Source organism: Narcine bancroftii, chromosome 1, assembly GCF_036971445.1.
Source record: "Narcine bancroftii isolate sNarBan1 chromosome 1, sNarBan1.hap1, whole genome shotgun sequence".
NCBI classification, from domain to species: domain Eukaryota; kingdom Metazoa; phylum Chordata; class Chondrichthyes; order Torpediniformes; family Narcinidae; genus Narcine; species Narcine bancroftii.
Window position 1 is genome coordinate 288,567,063 of NC_091469.1, and position 22,257 is coordinate 288,589,319.

Sequence of the window (22,257 nt, forward strand, 5' to 3'; positions counted from 1 at the left end):
TCCCTGGTTCTTCAGTCTTAAATCATTCCAAAGCAATTTAATGAGTGTAGTCGTTGATGTAATGCAGGATATCTGATAGGTAATTTATTTGCAATGTAACTACAGTTTTCAGGTTGGAGTCTCAAAAGGCATTTAAGACATGCACAATCAAACAAATACTTTAAATCAACCCATGCAAGGAAATATTGACAAATCGTCTACAAATTTGAAATTAAAACAGAAAAAGCTGGACGCCCTGAACTGGCAGGAACCATCTGGGCAGAGAGAAAAACAAATTGATGTTTCAAGTCAAAAAACTCTTCATTAGCACTAGGACGGAGGAACAAATGTTAGTTTTTGCAGTGAGGAGGAATGGATGGGACAAAGGGAAAAGCTAGGGTTTGCCATGGTGATGCACTGTTTTTGAGGCCTTGTTGATGCTAATGAGTGAAGAAAGGAAGAGGAAAATAAAACAAATAGACACAGTTTTGATCACTGCACGATAAAAAGGATATCTGTGCAGTGGGGAGAGTGCAGAGGAAAATCACTAGAACATTACCTGATTTGGAGAACTTTAGTTACGGGGAGAGATTGGATAGGTGAGACGTTTTTCTTGGAGATTAGTAAGATGAAGGGTAACTTAATGGAACAATATAAGGTGATGAGAGACATGGGTAGGATGGATAGTCACAATTCATTTACCATGATAGATGGTTCAAAAAATAAGAGGGCACAGGTTTAAGCTGAGAGGAAGTGGATTCCAGGGTATGTTTTTATATCTGGAACATCCTGCCAGAGGAAGTGATGGAATCTGATACAATGGATAAGTTTGAGGTATTTCAACAGGCAAGGTAGGGAAGGAACGGTCCTGATTCAGGCAGAGGTTTTGTGTGGATATGCAAAAGGTTGGCAAAGAAATGGTGGGCCGAAGGGCCTGTTTCTGTACTGCACCACCCAATGGCACTATGCAAGTCAAAATAAAGCAAAGGCCCAGCAGCCTAGACAGTGCTAGTGGACAAACTGAGTTAATATTACATAGAATCATAAAATCAGACAGCTCACTTTGTCCATGTGCTTGTCCAATTTTCCTGTATTAGATCCATATCTCTCCATGACTTTCCTATCCAAGAACCTGTCCAGTGCCTTGTAAACATTGGGATTGTATGAATAACATAGAACCTGGTAGTTCTGATATAGAAAGAGAAAATGAGTTAACTGAAATTATTGAATATTGAGCCTCTCATAAGACCATAAGATATAGGAGCAGAATCAGGCCTTTTGGCCTGTCATCCACTCCAGGATTCTATCACAAGTCGTCCACTCAGCCCTACTCCCCTACTTTCTCCCCATAACCTTGTATGTCCTTCGATCTTTGCCTTAAATTCACCCAATAATCTGGGTCCCTTTATCCACTTCCAGTAATATGAGATAACATTCTTATCTCAGTCTGCCTCTCCTTGGGATAAATATATGGACTCACTGATGTGACGCACAACCCTTCCACAGAACCATACTGCACAGAACAGGTTCTTCGGCCCTACTCATCCATGCCAACCCAGTCAACATTCTGGGCTGGACCCATTTGCATGTGCACATCCTCCTGAGCCCTTCCCATCTGGAAATTTGTCCAAAGTTCTTTTGAATGTCAGGGTTGTGCTAAGTTCTACAGCTTCCTCAGCAGCTTGTTCCAGATATGGACCACTCTTGGAGTGTAAAAGTTTCCCCTCTTAATTCTTGACTCTCTCATCTTAAACCTATGCTCTTTAGTTCTAGAATTGTCTAGCCTTGGAGAAAGTCTATGGTCATTCATTTTATCCACAGCCCTAGGGAGTTTATAAACCATAAGATCTCTCAGCATCCTACGCTCTAAGGTACCCAGCCTACTGAACCCTTCCCTATAACTCAAGCTCCCTAGTCCTGGTCACGTCCTGGTGAATCTCCTCTATACCCTTTTATTGATGTCCTTCTGATAGCTGAGTGACCATAACTGCAAACAGTGCTCTGAGATCTTACCAATATCTTGTGCAGCTGAATCATGAGGTCTCAAGTAGGTCACGTGCCAACTGAGATTCCACTTTAGAGTAGACATTTCTGTTGTTAATTTTGAGGCAAGTAACATTCAAATTGCTACATGTCAATACTACTGGCAAGAGAGCTGGTAACTGGAGGGCAGAATTGTCAGAGAATCCAATAAACGAAGGAAAGTTCAGTTTGAATACAGTGTTGATGTAGCATGAAGCATGCTATTTGAAAGGTCAGGGAAAGCACATTTATTTAATGGCAATGTTGAAAGGGAATTTATGTATTTGGTGGGGTGGGGGGGGGAGGGGGGAGTCCCTTCACAGTCAAGGTAGGATGAAAAATAATCCAACTGTGCTGCGTGATACTTTGAATTTTCAGGAAAATTCTGTGGTTTGAAAATAAACAGTACTTTTATCCTCAGGGCTATGAACATTTTGGGGATGACTTCCTGTGCTCTGCTGTGCTCAGCAGAACCTGTTTTATTTGCAGGCTCTATTAATGCCAGACCACTGTCCCAGACATGCTCAGAACCATCATTGGCCTTGCTGGGTTGCATGCTGGATGTATTTATAATCTCAATATTTTTAGCTTGTAGTTTGTGTGCTGCGTAATTTCTGGTGCAAATAAGTGGACAGTTTCTGTGTGGAAACTCACAGGAGGAGCAAAACAAGTTAATTTTGAAGGCAGTTTCATCTCAGAAATGATCTAAAATATCATTGTTTAATTTCACAGTTGGACTCGCCCTACCCTGGCCACACTCTCCTCTCCCTCTTCTCAGCAGGAAGAATATTCATGTGTGAAATCACGAATCAACCAGATTGAAGGTTGTTTCTTTCGAGTTACACTGGACAAGGAAGATTATGCTTCCTGAACACTTTTGTGTATATTTTATAGATTTTCGGCTGCTGATCACGAAAATTACCTTAAAACTTTCCTATCATGTACCAGTTTTTTTTTAGATATAACATATTTTGGGGATTTTGTTTTGTCATATTTTCTTTGTTTCTTTGGCTTGGCTTCGCGGACGAAGATTTATGGAGGGGGTAAAAGTCCACGTCAGCTGCAGGCTCGTTTGTGGCTGACCAGTCCGATGCGGGACAGGCAGACACGGTTGCAGCGGATGCAGGGGAAAATTGGTTGGTTGGGGTTGGGTGTTGGGTTTTTCCTCCTTTGCCTTTTGTCAGTGAGGTGGGCTCTGCGGTCTTCTTCGAAGGAGGTTGCTGCCCGCCAAATTGTGAGGCGCCAAGATGCACGGTTTGAGGCGATATCAGCCCACTGGCGGTGGTCAATGTGGCAGGCACCAAGAGATTTCTTTAGGCAGTCCTTGTACCTTTTCTTTGGTGCACCTCTGTCACGGTGGCCAGTGGAGAGCTCGCCATATAACACGATCTTGGGAAGGCGATGGTCCTCCATTCTGGAGACATGACCCACCCAGCGCAGCTGGATCTTCAGCAGCGTGGACTCGATGCTGTCGACCTCTGCCATCTCGAGTACTTCGACGTTAGGGATGAAAGCGCTCCAATGGATGTTGAGGTCTCCTTCAAAAACACAAAACCATGAAGTGCAACGTGTCGTTGAAAATTCATTTTCTTCATTCGCACTTGGACTCTTTCCCTGCTGATCCTGGTGCCATCAGTGATAAACATGGTGAAAGGTTTCACCAGAACATTGTGACCATGGAAAAGCAGTATCAGGGCAACTGGAATCCATCAGTGCTGGTCAACTATTGTTGGACACTCACATGAGAGGCATCAGATGCTGAGTACAAATGAAAATCAACACAAAAGATGTTTGGTCAGTTGAACTAATGTAAACAGCATCATTATGTGATTAAACATGCCAAATTAATGTTTCTCCAACTTCCACAGGATACATCAAATCTGACATTATCTTCATATTCAGTTTGAAATTGTTTATCATAATCCCCAATTTTTTTCAGGCAAACCTTTTGGGGAAAAAAAAATTGTCCAATGTTATCAGACTCCTAAATGAATCTCACATGAGTAAAATTATGTTGCCTTTGCCCTGCTCTTGTTATTACTGTACTGTGTATGGGGTTGGTAGCTGCTGGATTGTTCAAAACAAATATTCTTACTGGAGTGAACCATGAACGTCTCAGCTGTTCTGATTGTAATCAAAACTCAGAAATGCTGAAGGAACTCAGCAGGTCTCGCAGACTCTATAGGAGGTATAAATATACAACCGACGTTTTGGGCCTGAGCCCTTCCTCAAGTTGAGTAGGAAAAAGATGGGTGTCTGAATTAATGCTGGGGAATGGGAGGGGGAGGAGTACAGATCAATTGTGCTGATTGCGTATGATAAGAGGAAAGGTAAGAATTGATTTTCCTTCTGTAAAAGGAGATGGAAAAAAAGAAGAGAGACAGAACTAGAGGAGAGGGGGAAGAAGGGGGGTTCTTACTGTACCTCTGACACGCGACAATAAACTTGAATTTGTACTTGCTCTTTGCTTTATAATTGGAATTTATTTCAACTCTTTAATTGGCTTTGCAATTAAAAAGCCTCAACTCCCAGACTCCACTTGCTCAGTACGCCTCTCTCCTGAAACAGTCAAAGAGCAGGGAAATCACTTACAAATTCTGATCACACCACAGCTGATGTGTTGCATTTGGTAATATAGTGTGAAATTTTGCTCACCCAAATATAGGAAGGATATCATTCAACTGGAAAGGTTGAAGGAAGGGTGGCGTAGTTAGCACAACACTATCACAGTGCCGCCGACCCGGGTTCAAATCTGCTACTGTCTGTAAGGAGTTTGTACGTTCTCCCTGAATCTGTGCAAGTTTCCTCCCACCCTTCAAATTCATATGGAGTTTCCCACCTGAAACAAGTAAAATGGAACGAACAGTCTGAATGGAGAATACACCCAATTTTATAACAAAAATATATGATGCTCTCCAAAGTGAAATTGCAAAACCAGGTTTACAGAGGTCGAGGGGAAAAAAATGGGAGTAGGACTTGGGCATAATAATCTCAGAAGCTGGTCAGATTAGTGTATGGACAGGATGACATCAATTATAAATGCATGATATGGACTAGTTCAGTATAATTTTCTCCACAGAAGTTGCATGGATCAAAAGCAGAAATTTCAGAGATGTGTTTCAGATGTGGGATTGAAACAGGAACTATTCTACATGCTACATGATCATGCATGAAGGTGAGGCCATTTTGTCAAGAAATAATAGAAAAACTAACCAGGATAACCCGAGTGGCCTTCATGGGCGACCTGTAGCTGTACCCACTATGCAATTTTATTGAAATAAGCAAAAAATGGACTAAGTATCAAACATCATTTATAAAAATAGCACTGGCAGTAGCAAAAAAATGTATTGCAATCACTTGGAAGTTCAACTCTCCTCTACTTATAGCACGATGGACTACAGAAGTTAACAGCTGTCTACCTATGGAGAAAAATCACACATAAAGAATAAATATGACACTTTTGTAAAGATTAGGCAGCCATTCCTGGACCACATAGGGGCCCAAATACAATAATTGAAAGGAATATAAATGACGACATTATACATTCTCAAAAGTGATTTCCCCATTTGTATTCTACATATTTAAAAGATATGTAATTTCTGATGGTGTATGGATTTGTATGTATAGGAGGGAGGGAGAGAATGTTCTGTTTTGGTTTTTGTTGTTTTTAAGAAAAGTTTAATATATTATTGAAGATTTTATTATGCATATTTTTGAAAAAAATAAAATATATTTAAAAAATCATAGAGTTTGTAGGCTAATTAGATAATTGGGCAGCATGGGCTTGTGGGCTGTAAGGGCCTGTTACCATGCTATATGTCTAAATGAAAAAAAGATTCATACCATTGTTGCTGGGATTGGTAGGCTGAATTGTAAGGATAGGCTAAGACCTTTCTCCCTGGATCATAAGAAATTTTGGGGTGGGGGTTGTGGGGGAACCTTGTCAAGGTTTATAACACCGTGAAAGGCATGGATAAGTTAAATAGTCGTAATCTTTTCCGCAGGGTAGGGGAATCTAAAACCAGAGGGGCAGAGAATTGAGGTGAGAGGGAACCAGTCAATCATTTTCCAAATCCAATATTTCTCTTGTCTCAATGCAACTCCTCAAACTCATTGCTTCACCCTTCTCTGAATTAGAAGAAAAAAATTAAGTCCATTTGCTCTTTTGCTCTGCGAAACTGCTCTCAAATCAAGTTTATTGTTATCTGGTTACACAAGTACAACCTGACAAAATAGCGTTCTCCAGTCTTCGGTGCAACACACAGACATCTAAGCAGACGTAGCAGACATACAAACAATATATATGCAGGATAAGTTTTCATATATAGAAATAAATATTGTACATATAAGAATCTCAAAGTTAGTGTGAGCCGTCCCTTTGGTCGTTCAGAATTTTCACTGCCCGTGGAAAGAAGCTGTTCCTCAGCCTGGTGGTGCTGGCTCTGATCCTCCTGTATCTCTTCCCTGATGGGAGCAGCTGAAAAATGCTTTCTGCAGGGTGGAAGGGGTCCTCAGTGATTCTGTGCATCCTCTTCAGACAATGATCACATTGATAGTTGGGAGGGAGACTCCATTGATTCTTTCTGCCACTCTTATAGTCCTGTGGATTGATCTCTGCTCCATTTCTCTGCAGCAACTGTACCACACTGTGATGCAACCAGCCAGGATGCTCTCGATAGAGCTCCTGTAGAAGGTTGACATTACCATGACTGGTAGCTGTGCCTGCTTTTGTCTTCTCTACCTCTTTGGTCTAAAATATTTATACTCTTTTATAATCAAATAGTTTTGTTGAACTATGTGTTGGAGTGAAGCTGTTACAGCACTTGTGACTTAGGTTCGAATCTGGCGCTGTTTGTAAGGAGTTTGTATGTCTCCCTATGTCTGCGTGGGTTTCCACTGGGTACTCCAGTTTCCTCCCACCCTCCGAAATGTACAGGGTTGTAGGTTAATTTGTGTGTCATTGGGCGACACAGGTTTAAATGGCTGGAAACAGCTTTGGCAGTTTTGTAAATTAAAAAAAAAAGATTTTTTGTGTGTGTCTGTATAGGTTTATGTGCATATGCTTGGGGTTTGTGAGAAGGGAATTTTACCTTCAAGAGAACAGTGGTAAGAACATTACAATATTTGCTCAGATGCTATTGAAGTTTATTGATGTGTGTATTATCAGTTTGATGATGTCTTCATTTGTCTACAAAACACCAGAGGACATCTGTACGAGGCTAGGGGAGACATCAGGGGTAAGGCTTTTTTTAAACACAGAGTAGTGGATGCCTGGAATGCATTACCAAGGATGGTATGGAGGCTGGTACCATTGGGATATTTAATAGACTCTTAGACAGGCATATAAATGAAAAAAGAGGGTTATGAGATAGGTTTTTTGAATAGGTTCATATAGGTTGGCACATCATCGTGGGTCAAAGGGGTTCCAGCATCATATTGAAATAAAGTATCCTCTTTCAAGCTAAGCATCAGCGATGCAAGGACAATTTGAGTTGTGTGATACAGGGTCCTGGTGTCTTTTGAACTTGCATTAACAGATCTTCAAATAACAAAATTCATTGCATTGTAACTGAACGCAGTAATCCCACTGCACTCTGGAGCTCAGTCCTTGTTATGCTTGTCAGCTTTTCACACTGCTTCATTGGGACACAGGAGCTGACGACTGCTGCAGTCCATTAAAATCCCAGTGAGAGATCTAACTATATTTTATAAAAAAGGAATGATTCTTAAAATTTATCACAAAATTGACTGAGATTATTTACGGGCTTTTGGTCTTTGCGGTTTGATTTTTACTATACGAATGTCATTTTCCCAGCTACTGAGCAGTGATTTCACACAAGAACATAAGAAATAGGAACAAGAGTTGGCCATTCCGCCCAACAAGCCTGCACCCCAATTCAATGTGATCATGGCTGATCTGCTGATAGGCTCATCTCCACTGACCTGCCTTTTTCCCATATCCCTTCATTCCCTGACTACGTAGAAATCTACACAAACTTAAATATATTTACTTAGGTCGCCTCCACTAGTTCAATGGGCAGCAAATTCTACAGATTCACCATCCTCTGGGTAAAGCAGTTCCTCCTCATCTACACCCTATATCTACTACCCTGAATCTTGAGGCTATGTCCCCTAGGTCTGGTCTCCCCAATCTTATCTCTGACTTTCATAATTTTACATTTCTATATGATCTCCTCTCATTCTTCTAATTCCAGTGAGTACAGTCCCAGATGACTCAATCTCTCCTCATAGGCCAATCCTTTCATCTCTGGAATCAACCTGGTGGTCCTCCTCTGCACTATCTCCAAAGCCAGTATATCCTTTCTCAAGCAAGGAGACCAGAATTGAATGTAATACAGCTGATGCGGCCTCACCAGTACCTTGTACAGTTGTGACATAACTTCCCTTCTCCCAAATTTAATCCCTCCAGCAATGAAGGCCAACATTCTATTTGCCTTCCTGATAGCCTGCTGCACCTGCAAACCAACCTTTTCAGATTCGTGCACAAGCACACCCAAGTCCTTCTGCACGTCAGCATGCTGCAATTGCTTGCCATTTAAATAACATTCTGATCTTCCATTGTCCTTCCAAAGTGGATAATCTCACATTTTCCAACATTGTACTCCATAAAGAAGGAATTGAAGGTCATGATCCTGGTGGTTGCTGAGCACACATCTCTCTGGGTTCCATGAACCCAGCCTTCCCATGGCTACATCTGCTTGATGGCATGCTTCCACCTTCCTTGTGCTCTCTGATTCACCACCCCCACTATATTTCTCACCATAATTTTCCACTCTCCTCTGCATGATACAGGGAATGAGGAAGGATGTGTGAGATGGAGCAATCTGGTTGAACCTTGGTGGGAGGGAGAAGGAAGTTGTACTTAGCATGGGGATTGGAAGGAGGAACTTAGCAATGCTGGAGCCTTGGTGATCTGGGAGTGATAGTGCATATTTTATCACCAATGTGTATATGTATATATTGTGGTATAGGATGGTGGTGATTGGCTGAGAGCGTAGCCACGCCTACTGGCAGGTCTTAAAGGGTTGCTCCTAGCCAGACTCAGATCATTCTGGACTGGTCGACCTACATGTGATGTGCTCCAGTCTTCTAGTTAATAAAAGCCTTGGTTTGGATCAACAAGCCTTTGATTCTTTCAATGTGCACTACAATTTTATTAACTAGAAAGTTTTCAAGGGATGGAGTGTATGCTGTGACCAGAATGCCTCAATATCGATCCGCAGTCGGCTACAGCTCCAAATGACTTTAAGCATTGGGTGAGGTGTTTCGAAGCTTACCTACAACTCTCTGACCCTGCCGTGCTGGAGGACAGCCATCGACTACTAATATTGATGTCTATGGTGTTACCGAGAGTCTATGAGGGCATTCAGGACGCAGCCACTTACAGCGCAGCCATGAAGGTGCTGAAAGGACTCTCCGAGCGACCGGTAAACAGGGTCTACGCCTGGTACAAACTAGCGACTAGGAAGCAACTTCCCGTTGAGTCCTGTAGAGCTTATAGCCAAGCACTAATGGCACTGGGCAGAGCCTGTGCCTGCACAGACAACTGCTGCTGAGACCACCGACAATCTCATTCGGGATGCTTATGTGGCCGAGATCTGATTGAATGAGGTGAGGCAGCACCTGCTGGAGCATGGGGGAGAAAACCTAGAGGATGTGATCCGGATCACAGAGATAATGGAGGATGTGGTCTTAAGAGTGGACACTTACTTTCAGGGCTAGACCCCATGCTATGAAGTGAGTAGGATGCCCTCCCTCAACTCTACTACCCGACGGCCTGTCGGCCGCTGCTACACTACCTGATGTGACCCTGAAGTGCTACGTCTACGGGAGGGAAAAGCACAGCAGGTCCCACGTCCGGCATGAAAAGCCAGGTGCCAGAAGTGCCTTAAAAATGGCCACTTTGCTGTAGTCTGTCGTTCCAAAATGGCTGCGGTCAAACACAATGCCTCGTGTGAGGCCCAACCGTCACCCTCCCATTCAAACATCTCTTCTTCAGAGCTCTCGTCCATTGAGAGCAAGTGCTCCACTGCACGGCAGCGCCTGATGTCACGGGGCAGGCGCCGAGCGCAAAAGGTACAGCCCACCCTAACCGTGATGACATTGGCCTGAATGGACCTCCCATATGGAGCAACGACCGCCCAGGCCCTGGCCCCGACTTCAAGGACCGCTGCCGCCACCATCGCCGCTGCTGACCAGGGACCCATCGTCACTGTTGACCAGGGACCCATCGTCGCTGCCGACCAGGGACCCATCGTCACTGCTGACCAGGGACCCATCGTCACTGCCGACCAGGGACCCATCGTCGCTGTTGACCAGGGACCCATCGTCACTGCCGACCAGGGACCCATCGTCGCTGTTGACCAGGGACCCATCGTCGCTGCCGACCAGGGACCCATCGTCGCTGCCGACCAGGGACCCATCGTCGCTGCCGACCAGGGACCCATCGTCGCTGCCGACCAGGGACCCATCGTCGCTGCCGACCAGGGACCCATCGTCGCTGCCGACCAGGGACCCATCGTCGCTGCCGACCAGGGACCCATCGTCGCTGCCGACCAGGGACCCATCGTCGCTGCCGACCAGGGACCCATCGTCGCTGCCGACCAGGGACCCATCGTCGCTGCCGACCAGGGACCCATCGTCGCTGCCGACCAGGGACCCATCGTCGCTGCCGACCAGGGACCCATCGTCGCTGCCGACCAGGGACCCATCGTCGCTGCCGACCAGGGACCCATCGTCGCTGCCGACCAGGGACCCATCGTCGCTGCCGACCAGGGACCCATCGTCGCTGCCGACCAGGGACCCATCGTCGCTGCCGACCAGGGACCCATCGTCGCTGCCGACCAGGGACCCATCGTCGCTGCCGACCAGGGACCCATCGTCGCTGCCGACCAGGGACCCATCGTCGCTGCCGACCAGGGACCCATCGTCGCTGCCGACCAGGGACCCATCGTCGCTGCCGACCAGGGACCCATCGTCGCTGCCGACCAGGGACCCATCGTCGCTGCCGACCAGGGACCCATCGTCGCTGCCGACCAGGGACCCATCGTCGCTGCCGACCAGGGACCCATCGTCGCTGCCGACCAGGGACCCATCGTCGCTGCCGACCAGGGACCCATCGTCGCTGCCGACCAGGGACCCATCGTCGCTGCCGACCAGGGACCCATCGTCGCTGCCGACCAGGGACCCATCGTCGCTGCCGACCAGGGACCCATCGTCGCTGCCGACCAGGGACCCATCGTCGCTGCCGACCAGGGACCCATCGTCGCTGCCGACCAGGGACCCATCGTCGCTGCCGACCAGGGACCCATCGTCGCTGCCGACCAGGGACCCATCGTCGCTGCCGACCAGGGACCCATCGTCGCTGCCGACCAGGGACCCATCGTCGCTGCCGACCAGGGACCCATCGTCGCTGCCGACCAGGGACCCATCGTCGCTGCCGACCAGGGACCCATCGTCGCTGCCGACCAGGGACCCATCGTCGCTGCCGACCAGGGACCCATCGTCGCTGCCGACCAGGGACCCATCGTCGCTGCCGACCAGGGACCCATCGTCGCTGCCGACCAGGGACCCATCGTCGCTGCCGACCAGGGACCCATCGTCGCTGCCGACCAGGGACCCATCGTCGCTGCCGACCAGGGACCCATCGTCGCTGCCGACCAGGGACCCATCGTCGCTGCCGACCAGGGACCCATCGTCGCTGCCGACCAGGGACCCATCGTCGCTGCCGACCAGGGACCCATCGTCGCTGCCGACCAGGGACCCATCGTCGCTGCCGACCAGGGACCCATCGTCGCTGCCGACCAGGGACCCATCGTCGCTGCCGACCAGGGACCCATCGTCGCTGCCGACCAGGGACCCATCGTCGCTGCCGACCAGGGACCCATCGTCGCTGCCGACCAGGGACCCATCGTCGCTGCCGACCAGGGACCCATCGTCGCTGCCGACCAGGGACCCGCCCCCGCCGCAACACCATCGACACTGCCGACTGGGTACCTATCACTGCCACCGACGCTACTGACCCGGTACCCACCGCTGCTACCGCCAACGACTGCCTAACTGACCGCCCCACCACCGCCAACTACAAGCAGTGATCCCTAGCACTTACCATTGGCTGTCCGACACCCCCTGCAGGCAGCAGCCCCAGATCCTCGATGTTGACAGCTCCACCCCGACTGCTTCTGTGACATCATCACGCATACATAGTGCACTTCAGGCCCGATGCTGCGTGACGTCATCACGTAAGACTCCACTGTTCCCAGCACAGGTCGCTGCATCAGTGACCCTGGACCAGGACTGCCCTCATCCCTTTACAAAAGAAATGGAACTGATTAAAGTGCATTTGACTTGGGGTCAACTGAGGGTTTTATCCGTTCAGACCTGGCCCACAGTTGCGGACTGGTTATTCTCCCCACTGACCAGAGGTCACTGGGGTATTGCTGGAGTAAAGGGGTATTGGGTGGTGACCCTTAAAGTCCAGGGCATCACATTTACCGATTTTAAACTATTAGTCCTCCCCCAACTGTGCACTCCCATATTGCTGGCACTGGATTTTCAGTGCCAGTTCCAAACTGTTTCCCTGTACTATGGGGGTCCCCATGCCCCACTCTCTGTCTGTAACCACTCCACCCCAGAGGTCTCCTGCAAGCAACAGCCCAAACCATTTGCCCTGGCGCCCCACTTATAGCTTCTCCACCCTCCGGGTCGCTCCTCCAGCACTCTTTGCAAACCTCATCCTTGGCTGGAAACCAGTGGCCACCAAAAGCTGGCAGTATAGGTATGAAGACAGGAAATTCATCAGAAGCGAGGTGCACAGACTGCTGGACGAGGGTATTATCGAACCCAGCTCAAGTCCCTGGAGGGCCCAGGTGGTGGTGGTTAAAAATGGGGAGAAGCCACAGATGGTGGTTGACTACAGCCAGACAGTCAACCGCTTCTGGATGCGTACCCCCTCCCACGGATCACGGATATTATGAAGCAGATCGTCCAATACCGTGTGTTCTCCATCATTGACTTATGTTCGGCCTATCACCAGCTCCCGATCCATCGAGAAGACCGACTTTTCACGGCCTTCAAAGTGAACGGGCGGCTGTATCAATTCCTCAGGGTACCCTTTGGGGTCACGAATGGTGTCACGGTTTTCCAGTGGGAAATGGACCGGATGGTAGACCAGAACGGGCTAACAGCTACTTTCCCGTATCTGGACAATGACCATCTGCGGCCATGACACGCAGGACCATGATGCCAACCTCGAGAAATTTTTTCAGACTGCGTTTCATCTGAACTTAACCTACAATTTCGACAAGTGTGTCTTCCGGACCACTCGGCTTGCAATTCTAGGTTGTGTGGTGGAGAACGGGGTGGTAATGCCAGACCTTGACTGCTTGCGTCCCCTCATGGATGCCACCCCACCCACACCCAAAAGGCATTCAGACGCTCCCTGGGTTTCTTTTTGTGCTACGCCCAATTGGTTCCACACTATGCCGACAAGGCACGGCGAATTATCAAGACCACCTCCTTCCCCCGTCAACCGAAGCCAGAGCGGCCTTCAACCGCATCAAATCGGACATCGCTGCTGCAACGCTGCATGCCATCGACGAGTCCATTCCGTTCCAAGAAGAGAGCGATACATCCGATTTTGCACTGGCGGCCACTTTGAACCAGGCCGGCTGGGCACTAGCCTTCTTCTCCAGTACCCTCCAGGGGTCCTGAGAGCCGACAATTCTCTGTCGAGAAGGAGGCCCAGGCCATGGTCGAATCAGTATGTCGTTGGAGACACTACCTCACTGGCAGGCGCTTTACACTGCTGACCGACCGATGCGCAGTCTCCTTCATGTTTAGCAATACCCAGTGAGGTAAGATCAAGAACGACAAGAATGCTAGGTGGAGAATCGAACTCTCCACCTTCAATTATGACATACTGTATCGGCCAGCCTGGTAAACTCAACGACCTGCCAGATGCGCTCTCCAGGCGGACTTGCGCCAACATACAACTGGACAGGCTGCAGAGACTCCACGAGGAGCTCTGTCATCTAGGGGTCACTAGGTTTGCGCACTTTAAGGATCACAACCTTCCCTTCACGGTCGAGGAGATTCGCTCCATGACCCGAGCACTGGGGGAGGGTAAGGTTTGCGATGTTTAGCAGCTTTGGAAACAATGTAAATAAGAAACGGGATCTATTTTTGATTGGTTTATGATATCACTGGTTAACTTTCATTAATATTGAAATCTGATAAAAGGATCATATTGGCATGTAAACTGGATTTCTGGGTCAATGCAATGTTACCATCACCCTGTAAATGGGTGTTCTCGTATCTCCTTTCACTCCTATAGACTGCCAGCCAATGGCCTCATTCTTCCCTCCTGTGAATTCTGTGCTGGAGTGATTCTGAGATGACAGTATTCCAGTCGGCAGTCACCATTTTCTCCACCCATTTAAAAATAAACCGTGTAATTTATTTAATGTCCTCAATGTTGAACTGGTTGGAAAAAAGCGAGTAAAAGACATTATCCACAAGGTTTACTCGTGTTTTTGCATAATCTGTTCTGTTATTAAATTACAGTCTAAATGGTGAATGCGACCCAATGTTTTCAATCTAATCTTTGCAGTAAGGATCAACGGGTGGCCATGTATAGCTGTAATTGTCTCAATTAGAGTGTCAGTGCAAAATAATAGAAGGCCCACAATTGATTTAATCAAATGTCCAGACAAGATTTCATTCAAAATTTACCTTCATATCATTGTTGCTGCTCATTTTTGGTCTGTCTTGGAACCAACTTTTATTTCAGTTATGGTGTGTGGATGTTGCTGGCATGGCCCACATTTATGGACCCATTCTAGGTCTCAAAAGTACATTGGTTCCTGGACTAGGTTCCAATGGCTTGATCCCCAACGACCTGAGACACAAAATTGTGACGTACGTACTACAGTAACTGCCAAATTTATATTCTAGGGCAGGCAGTCCCTGCATTATTCCTGAGTTCCACCTGGGTGCTGCTCTCTGTGGCTCAGAACCTTCCATGTTCTCTAACGGGTGGCCAAACTTGTTTAACGTAAGATCCACATGTGATAAACTTCAGATGTTTGAGAGCCACAAGAGATGAAAAAATATTATATAAATGATTTTACTCTTGCATGCACATTTTTTCACAAATGTATTAAGAAATACATGTACATAATACTTATTCATGTATATAGTATTAAACAGCTAATTTGTATTAGTTTCAATAATCAAAAAGTACACATAATCTACATACCAAATATTTTCAAAATCCTGACTTATGCGACTCCATCTTGGCTGTGAATCGTTGGAGATCTGGCTGATATGTTGGCAAGGCTGTACGAATTAGCTCTGTTGGGTGTTGATTTGCAACAGTTGCATAATCCTTTGACTTCACAAACTTCATAACAGGGTACAGTGTGAGGGTGGCCGGGGGGGGATCAGGGACTATGGAGGGCAGGTGACTGGGGCCTAGGCGAGAGTCCAAGGTTGAGGTGTCGGGAGCTCTGGAGGACAGGCGGCCTGGATCACACTAACACTCCGCTAATTTCACTGCCCACAACACAGCCACACACAAGCCACGCTCACTAAAACTACCATAGTGATCACTGGCTCGTGTGATTCCTGTCTCGGTCAACATATTTCCGTGAGCTGCACATTATGCCAAAGAGCTGCATGTGGCTCGCGAGCCACGGTTTGGCCACCCCTGTTATATAACAACCCATATCGTATTGCTCGACAAACACTTGCTAAAATTCTTTAACTTCATTGAATAATTCCCTAACAGTACGCAGAATAAAGCTAATGAGTATATGCAATATTACACATGAAACATTTAATTATTGTTTGTAATTAGCTTTAAAAATAAACAGGACGGCTTACATAAGATCTGCTTTCATAAGTTAGGTCTTTCATGACCTGGGGAGTTCAGTACTTAATTAGAAAAGTTAATATTGGTAATGGCTAAGTTATTCGAGAAGCCCATGCAGTTAGTTCTTGTCCTTCTGGGAAGGAAATCCGTTATCCTTTCCAGATCTGACACGTAGTCCAACTGGAATGGTTGAAGGCAGTTCAGAGTCCGTACATAGGTGGAGACTGTGAACAGCCTCAGTAGTTGGATCCTCACTGGTGGCCTTGCTTTTGATGACCGCATCCTGTCAATGATGGCTTACACCTGAGACACAATCGCTATGAATCTGGAGTCAAACTGACAAGGTCAGTAGCTTTACTTCCTGGCAGATGAATAATTCTGTTGGATTTTTTATCACTATTGATACTGTTTCTTAAAATTCTGGATTATTTAATTAATTGCATTTACTTTGCCCAATTGGAGTAGTGGGATTTTAGCTCACCTCTCCCGGGCTGCAACACACGCCACTGCTTTACTCGTTCAGTAATTAACCAGTGCTATTCCTGTCCTAACTCTATTGTTCCCTTTGAGGCTGCACTCACTGTGGATAATAGGCTTCAAATGATTCTTAAGGTTGAAGTGTTTAATTGAAGTTTCGTGAGGGAGGTTCATGTTCGATACCTATGGAAATGAAATACGTTAATACAAACAATTCTTTCATTTTCTCTTCCTCGGATCTCTCATATTTCTCCCCCCCCCACCAAAACTTTCCTCAGATCTCCCCTGCCCTCACCCCCCTTCTCCCCTTCTGGCTTCGTCACCCCATCCCAAACACCCTCCCTCCCATATGCACCTATGACCTCTTGCCTGAGAGCCTGCACTCCTCTCCTGACCCTGCCAATATATTCGGGCACCTGATCATACCTTGATGAAAGCCTGAATTATGTACTACATAAAATAAGCTGTGTGACCTGCTGAGTTTCTCTGGCATTGTGTTTTAGTACTATCACTGTGTTTGCAGATTTCTGTTTCACTTATTCCTTCATCTTTTTGACACTCTGCTACATGATATTCCTGATGGTTTGATGGATGAGTCCTAAAACTAAATTATAAAGGTTAGGAACTAACAAACCTTCACCATCTACAAGAGAGCTAGTTGAGCTTACACATACAATAATTGTAACTCTAATGCAGAGAAGGTTGAGGGAATAATTTAGCGCAAAGGATTGTACTGGAGACATGATGAATGAAACCGGATTTCACCTGGCATTGGTAACAGCAGATGGATCAGTCTAAACAACATACTGCTAAGAATCGTAACAGCATACCCTAGTATATTTTCAGTCCAAGTCTAAATCTTCTCTCGTGTTGTCTTTGCACTGTTATATCTCAACACCTGTCTTCTCTATTATGTATTCTCCCAAGCATAAAGAGTAGGGGGAGATCCCACTAGTGTTCTGCACAAATAAAAACCAGCATTTCATTCTTTAACAATGGCTTTCCCTTAGCAGAACAATCGGTAATGAGGATGGGTAGAGCTCAGGCAAAAGGCAGAATGAAGGACGAGCGGGAGTTGAGGGAAATTATTTTGAGTGATGGGACAGGAAAGTTGCCTGATAGTCTGTGAAGGCAGGAGATCATCATCAATTTAAAAATAAATAAAAGGCAAAGAGCAAGGACGTGAGATTAATCAAAATAATATAGCAATATGAAAGGGTGAACAGCCTTTGTGCTGTGTAGTGTTGTGATTTTATGAGTTTTGATGTTGATTTCAATAAAAACACAGGAAGTGTGTATTTTCTGCTATTTTGTATTGTCTGGGAATTCATAAACTGAAGGGCAGTGAATGTGAAGAGTAAGGTCACCAAGGTTAGAGGATCTCTGCAGTTTGTAAAAGAACATGACTTGAATTATTGGAAAAGGCCTGAGTGTGATATTAATTTAGATCAGCCATTCTCAGTCTTTGATCAAAGTTTATGGGCCCTTTTCCCCATGAAGCTGTCATATTTAGTTGGTTTCTTCCATACTGCTCTCCTACCGACTAAATAAAAATATATATTTTTTTTTTAAATTTCAACCCATGATTTGGTCCTCAGCGGGGAGGTCCATGTGGCCCCCACTGTGAGAGGCTGATTTAGAGCATTATGCAGTTCTGCTCTCCATGTTCCCAAAGCATGAGAGATGGTACAAGAATTATTTATAAGGAGAGTTACAGAATTGAGATGTGATAGTTTTCAGGAGTGGAGTAGATTTGAGCTCCACTCAAAAGAGATCAGGCCGGGTGGGGGTGGGGGGGGGGGTGGTGTGATTATGTTCTCGGAAACCTTCCTTACCTTGATTTTCCATAACCCATAGCCGTGTTTGAGTAAGTGGCAAGAAATGCGATCTGAAAATAAAATTAAAAATTGGCATGCAATTTTCACGAGAGCAAATCTGACTCTATCTCAGATTTGTGGGTGTTGAGTTGTGAAGTACGTGAGGTTAGAGTTTCTTTTACTGGTTGACTGTGACATTTAGGTCACCTGCACTCTTGGGATCTTCAACAGTAAGGCCATTGTCATCGAGAAGAAAACACCAGCGCTTCTACTGTTCAGGTGTTTGTGGAGGTTGGGTATGACATTGAAACTTTGGCAAACTGCTATCGATGTGCAGCAGAAAGTGTGCTAACTGGGTGCATCATGGCCTGGTATGGGGGCAACATTGCAAAAATTAGTGGACACAGCCCAGTACATCACAGGCAAGACTCCCCCTCATTACTACCCACATTCCCCCCCCACCACCCTGTAGATGAGGTGGGAGAGCAGCAGCAGTCATCAAGGATCCACACCACTCAGCATGTAAGAGTAAGGACTCTTACTTTACATATTTATTACTGAAGGTTCAGTCACATGGTGAGGTAGTAAACTGGATTTGACGTTGGCTTTACGGCAGAGGGTGGTAGTGGCTTCTCTGACTGGAGGCCTCTGACTAGTGGTGTTTCTCAGGGATCGGTGCTGGGTCCATTTCTGTTTGTCATCTGTGTCAATGATCTGGATGATAATATAGTAAATTGGATCAGGAACCTTTTAGATGACACAAAGATTGGAGGTATAATGGACAGCAAGGAAAACTTTCAAATCACAGAGGGATCTGGATGCTGGAAAAATGGGATGCAAAATGAGAGCTGTAGTGGACAGCAACAAAGTCTTACAAAGCTTGTAGAGGGATATGGACCAGCTGAAAAAATGAGCTACAAAAAGGCAGATGGAATTTAATGTAGATAAGTGTGGGGTATTGCATTTTGGAAGGAGAAACAAAGGTAGGAGATGCGCAGTAAATGGAAGGGCACTGAGGTGTGCAGTGGAACAAAGGGATCAAGGAATACAGATACATAATTCCCTGAAAGTGGCATCACAGGAAGTTAGGATTGTAAAGAGAGCTTTTGGCACATTGGCCTTCATAAATCAAAATGTTGAGTAATGGAGTTTGGATATTATGGTAAAGCTGTATAAGACATTTGTGAGGCTAAATATTGTGTGCAATTTTGGTCACCAAACTACAGGAAAGATCTGTAAGATAAAAAGAGTGGAGAAGAAGATTTGCTAGAATGTTGCCCGGACTTCAGATGTACTCATCTTTAGGCTCCTGTACCTTTATCCCGGTGGTAGCAGAGTGAAGAGGGCATGGTCTGGGTGGAGGGGTCATTGAGGATAGAGGCTGCTTTTTTAAGACACTACCTCATGTAGATGTCCTGGATGGAGTGAAGTCTGGAGCCTGTGATGTCACAGGCTGAATTAACAAGGGAAAGGTTTAACAGATTAGGACTGTAAATGTAGAATTGCTCTTTTCCACTGAGGTTAAGTGGAATACAAACCAGAGGACATGGGTTAAGGGTGAAAGGGGAAATATTTAGGGGGAACTTCTTCACACTGAGAATGATGGGAGTGTGAATGAGCTTACAGCTCAAGTGGTAAAAGTGGGCTCAATTTTAACATTGAAGAAGAATTTGGACAGATACATGGATAGGAGGGGTATGGAGGGATATGGTCTTGTTGCAGGTCAGTGGGACGTGGCAGAATAATAGTTTGGCACAGACAAGAAGGTCCAGAGGGCCTATTTCTGTACTGTAGTGTTCTGTAGTATTGCCTCACTTTTTTGATTAAGTTACTGGTAACTCATGAATAAATAGGTTTGCCTTGTTTAAAAAAAAACCCACAAGGGTTGAAATTTACTCTTGATCATTTTCGCTAAGATGGAGCATAAAGTAAAGCCTGTGCTTTGTGCTCCAGTGGTGTCTGGTCAAATACAAGCTTATTGTCATCTGTGTAGAGGTGTAGTGACAGAGGTTATTGTGTGAGCAGACGAGTTGACATCTCATGCGTAGAACAGGTAAGACACAGTGCCAAAGTGTAGAGTTATGGAGGGATAGCATCTGTACTTTGTACACTTGTACATGACAATAAACTCTCATCCTGCTTATAAATGCACTATTTTAAGTTTCATTCAGGAGTATAACGGCAGGAAAGAGAGAGTCCTTGAATCTAGCAATGTGTGATCTCACGTTTGTGAATCCTCTTCCTGATGGGAAGGCAGTGAAGTGTGTGTGGGTGGGATAGGATGCTTTCCAAAGGTGGTGGGAGCTGGTCCATCAGATTATTGTGTTTCTCTGTTGAATTTGATGCTTGATTTCAGGCTCCTGCTGTTCTTTGTAATCAGAATCAGGATTTAGTGTCATGAACAAGTCACAAAATTCATAGGGCAAACATTCATATTATAAACCATCTTACAACAATAAATATTAAAAAATGCACAAAAAGTCAGGCAGTGTCTTTGGTTCATTGATTTTTAAGAAATCTGATGGCAGTGGGGAAGAAGCTGACCTTGTGCTCATCTTTAGGCTCCTGGACCTTTATCTCGGTGGTAGCAGAGTGAAGAGGGCATGGTCTGGGTGGAGGGGTCTTTGAGGACAGAGGCTGCTTTTTTAAGACACTACCTCATGTCGATGTCCTCGATGGAGTGAAGTCTGGTGCCTGTGATGTCACAGGCCGAATTAACAAGCCTCTGGAGTTTTTTCTTGTCTTGAGATTTGGTGCCTCCACACCAGGCAGTGATGCAGCCAGCCAGTCAGAATGCTCTCAGGTGTTCTGTCTCGCTGAGAACATCACAAATTCCCAGAGGTCCACATGGGATCTTCCCAATTTCCTCAGAGTAATATTAATATGTAATGGTTTCCAGGATAAACACAGTCTAAACGAGCTTTTAGCTGTTTTTTAACTGTTTGTAATAGAGCATGACAACATATAAATCCAGTAATTTGGCCATTATTTGTGGAGCTAGTATAACTTAATGAAGAGCTCAAGCCTGAAACATGGGTGATTTATCTTTGCTACTTAAAGTACATTGTTTGACCTGCTGAGTTTCTCCAGCATTGTTTTTACTTATCAACCACGGTGTCTGCAGACTTTAGTGTTTTACGTCTAACTACTACAAAACCTCTTCGAGGGATGCCTACCCTGAAAGAATTCTCATCTGCTCTCCGAAGGGAGTTCTGTGGGATTCTGTCCCTGTTCCCCCATCTGTGATCCATGCTGTTTTTAAGCTCTACAATATGATGAAGGGCTCAAGCCCGAAATGTTGGTTATGTATCTTTACCATTGCTCCCTGCTGAGTTTCTCCAGCATTGTGTTTTTACTTTAACCACAATGAAGGTAGATTTTCATATTTTACTGAAGTATTTGTTGAAGATTGTGACATGAGGGCTCTGGCATGCAAATTTGAGAGGAGTCGTTAATAACCTACCACAATTTGGCATTCTAATTAATATCAGTTTGCTTTTGAAGCGTGAGATTGATTTTTCACCATAAAAGATATGGTTGAATATATTGAATGTAATGCATTCTTTATGCAGATAGAAACAGGCCCTTTGGCCCACCATATCTGTGTTGACCATGGTCAAATTAAACTAATACCATTTGCTTGCACGTGTTATGTACCCCTCCATTCCCTGCCTTTTCATTTCTAAATTAAACTTAAACATCGCTATCAAATCTGCCTTCACTCCCCCAACCCCCCCATCAGAGCATTCAAGGCATCTTCCCATACACTGTAAACAAATAAATAAATAAATCATGCCTTACACATCCCCTTTGAATCTTCCTCCTCTTAATTAAAACTATGCCGTTGAGTATTTGGCATTTCCACCCCAGGGAAAAGACACTATCTGTTTATCATTTCTATGCTTCTCATGATTTTATAACTTCTCTCTAGGTTGCTGCACGTGCTCCAATGCTCCAAAGAAAATGACTCAAATTTGTTCAACTTCTTCTTGTAACTAACACACTTTAAACCAAGCTACGTCCTTGTGCACCTCTTCTGAACCCTCTCCAAAACCTCCGCATCCTTCC

The 22,257-nt window shown here is 45.5% G+C and overlaps 1 protein-coding gene across 4 annotated transcripts in view; it reads left to right on the forward strand.

The window, feature by feature from the left end:
* hipk3a (homeodomain interacting protein kinase 3a) overlaps positions 1–22,257 on the forward strand; it is a 197,058-nt gene that overhangs the window by 98,267 nt on the left and 76,534 nt on the right. The window lies entirely within an intron of this gene.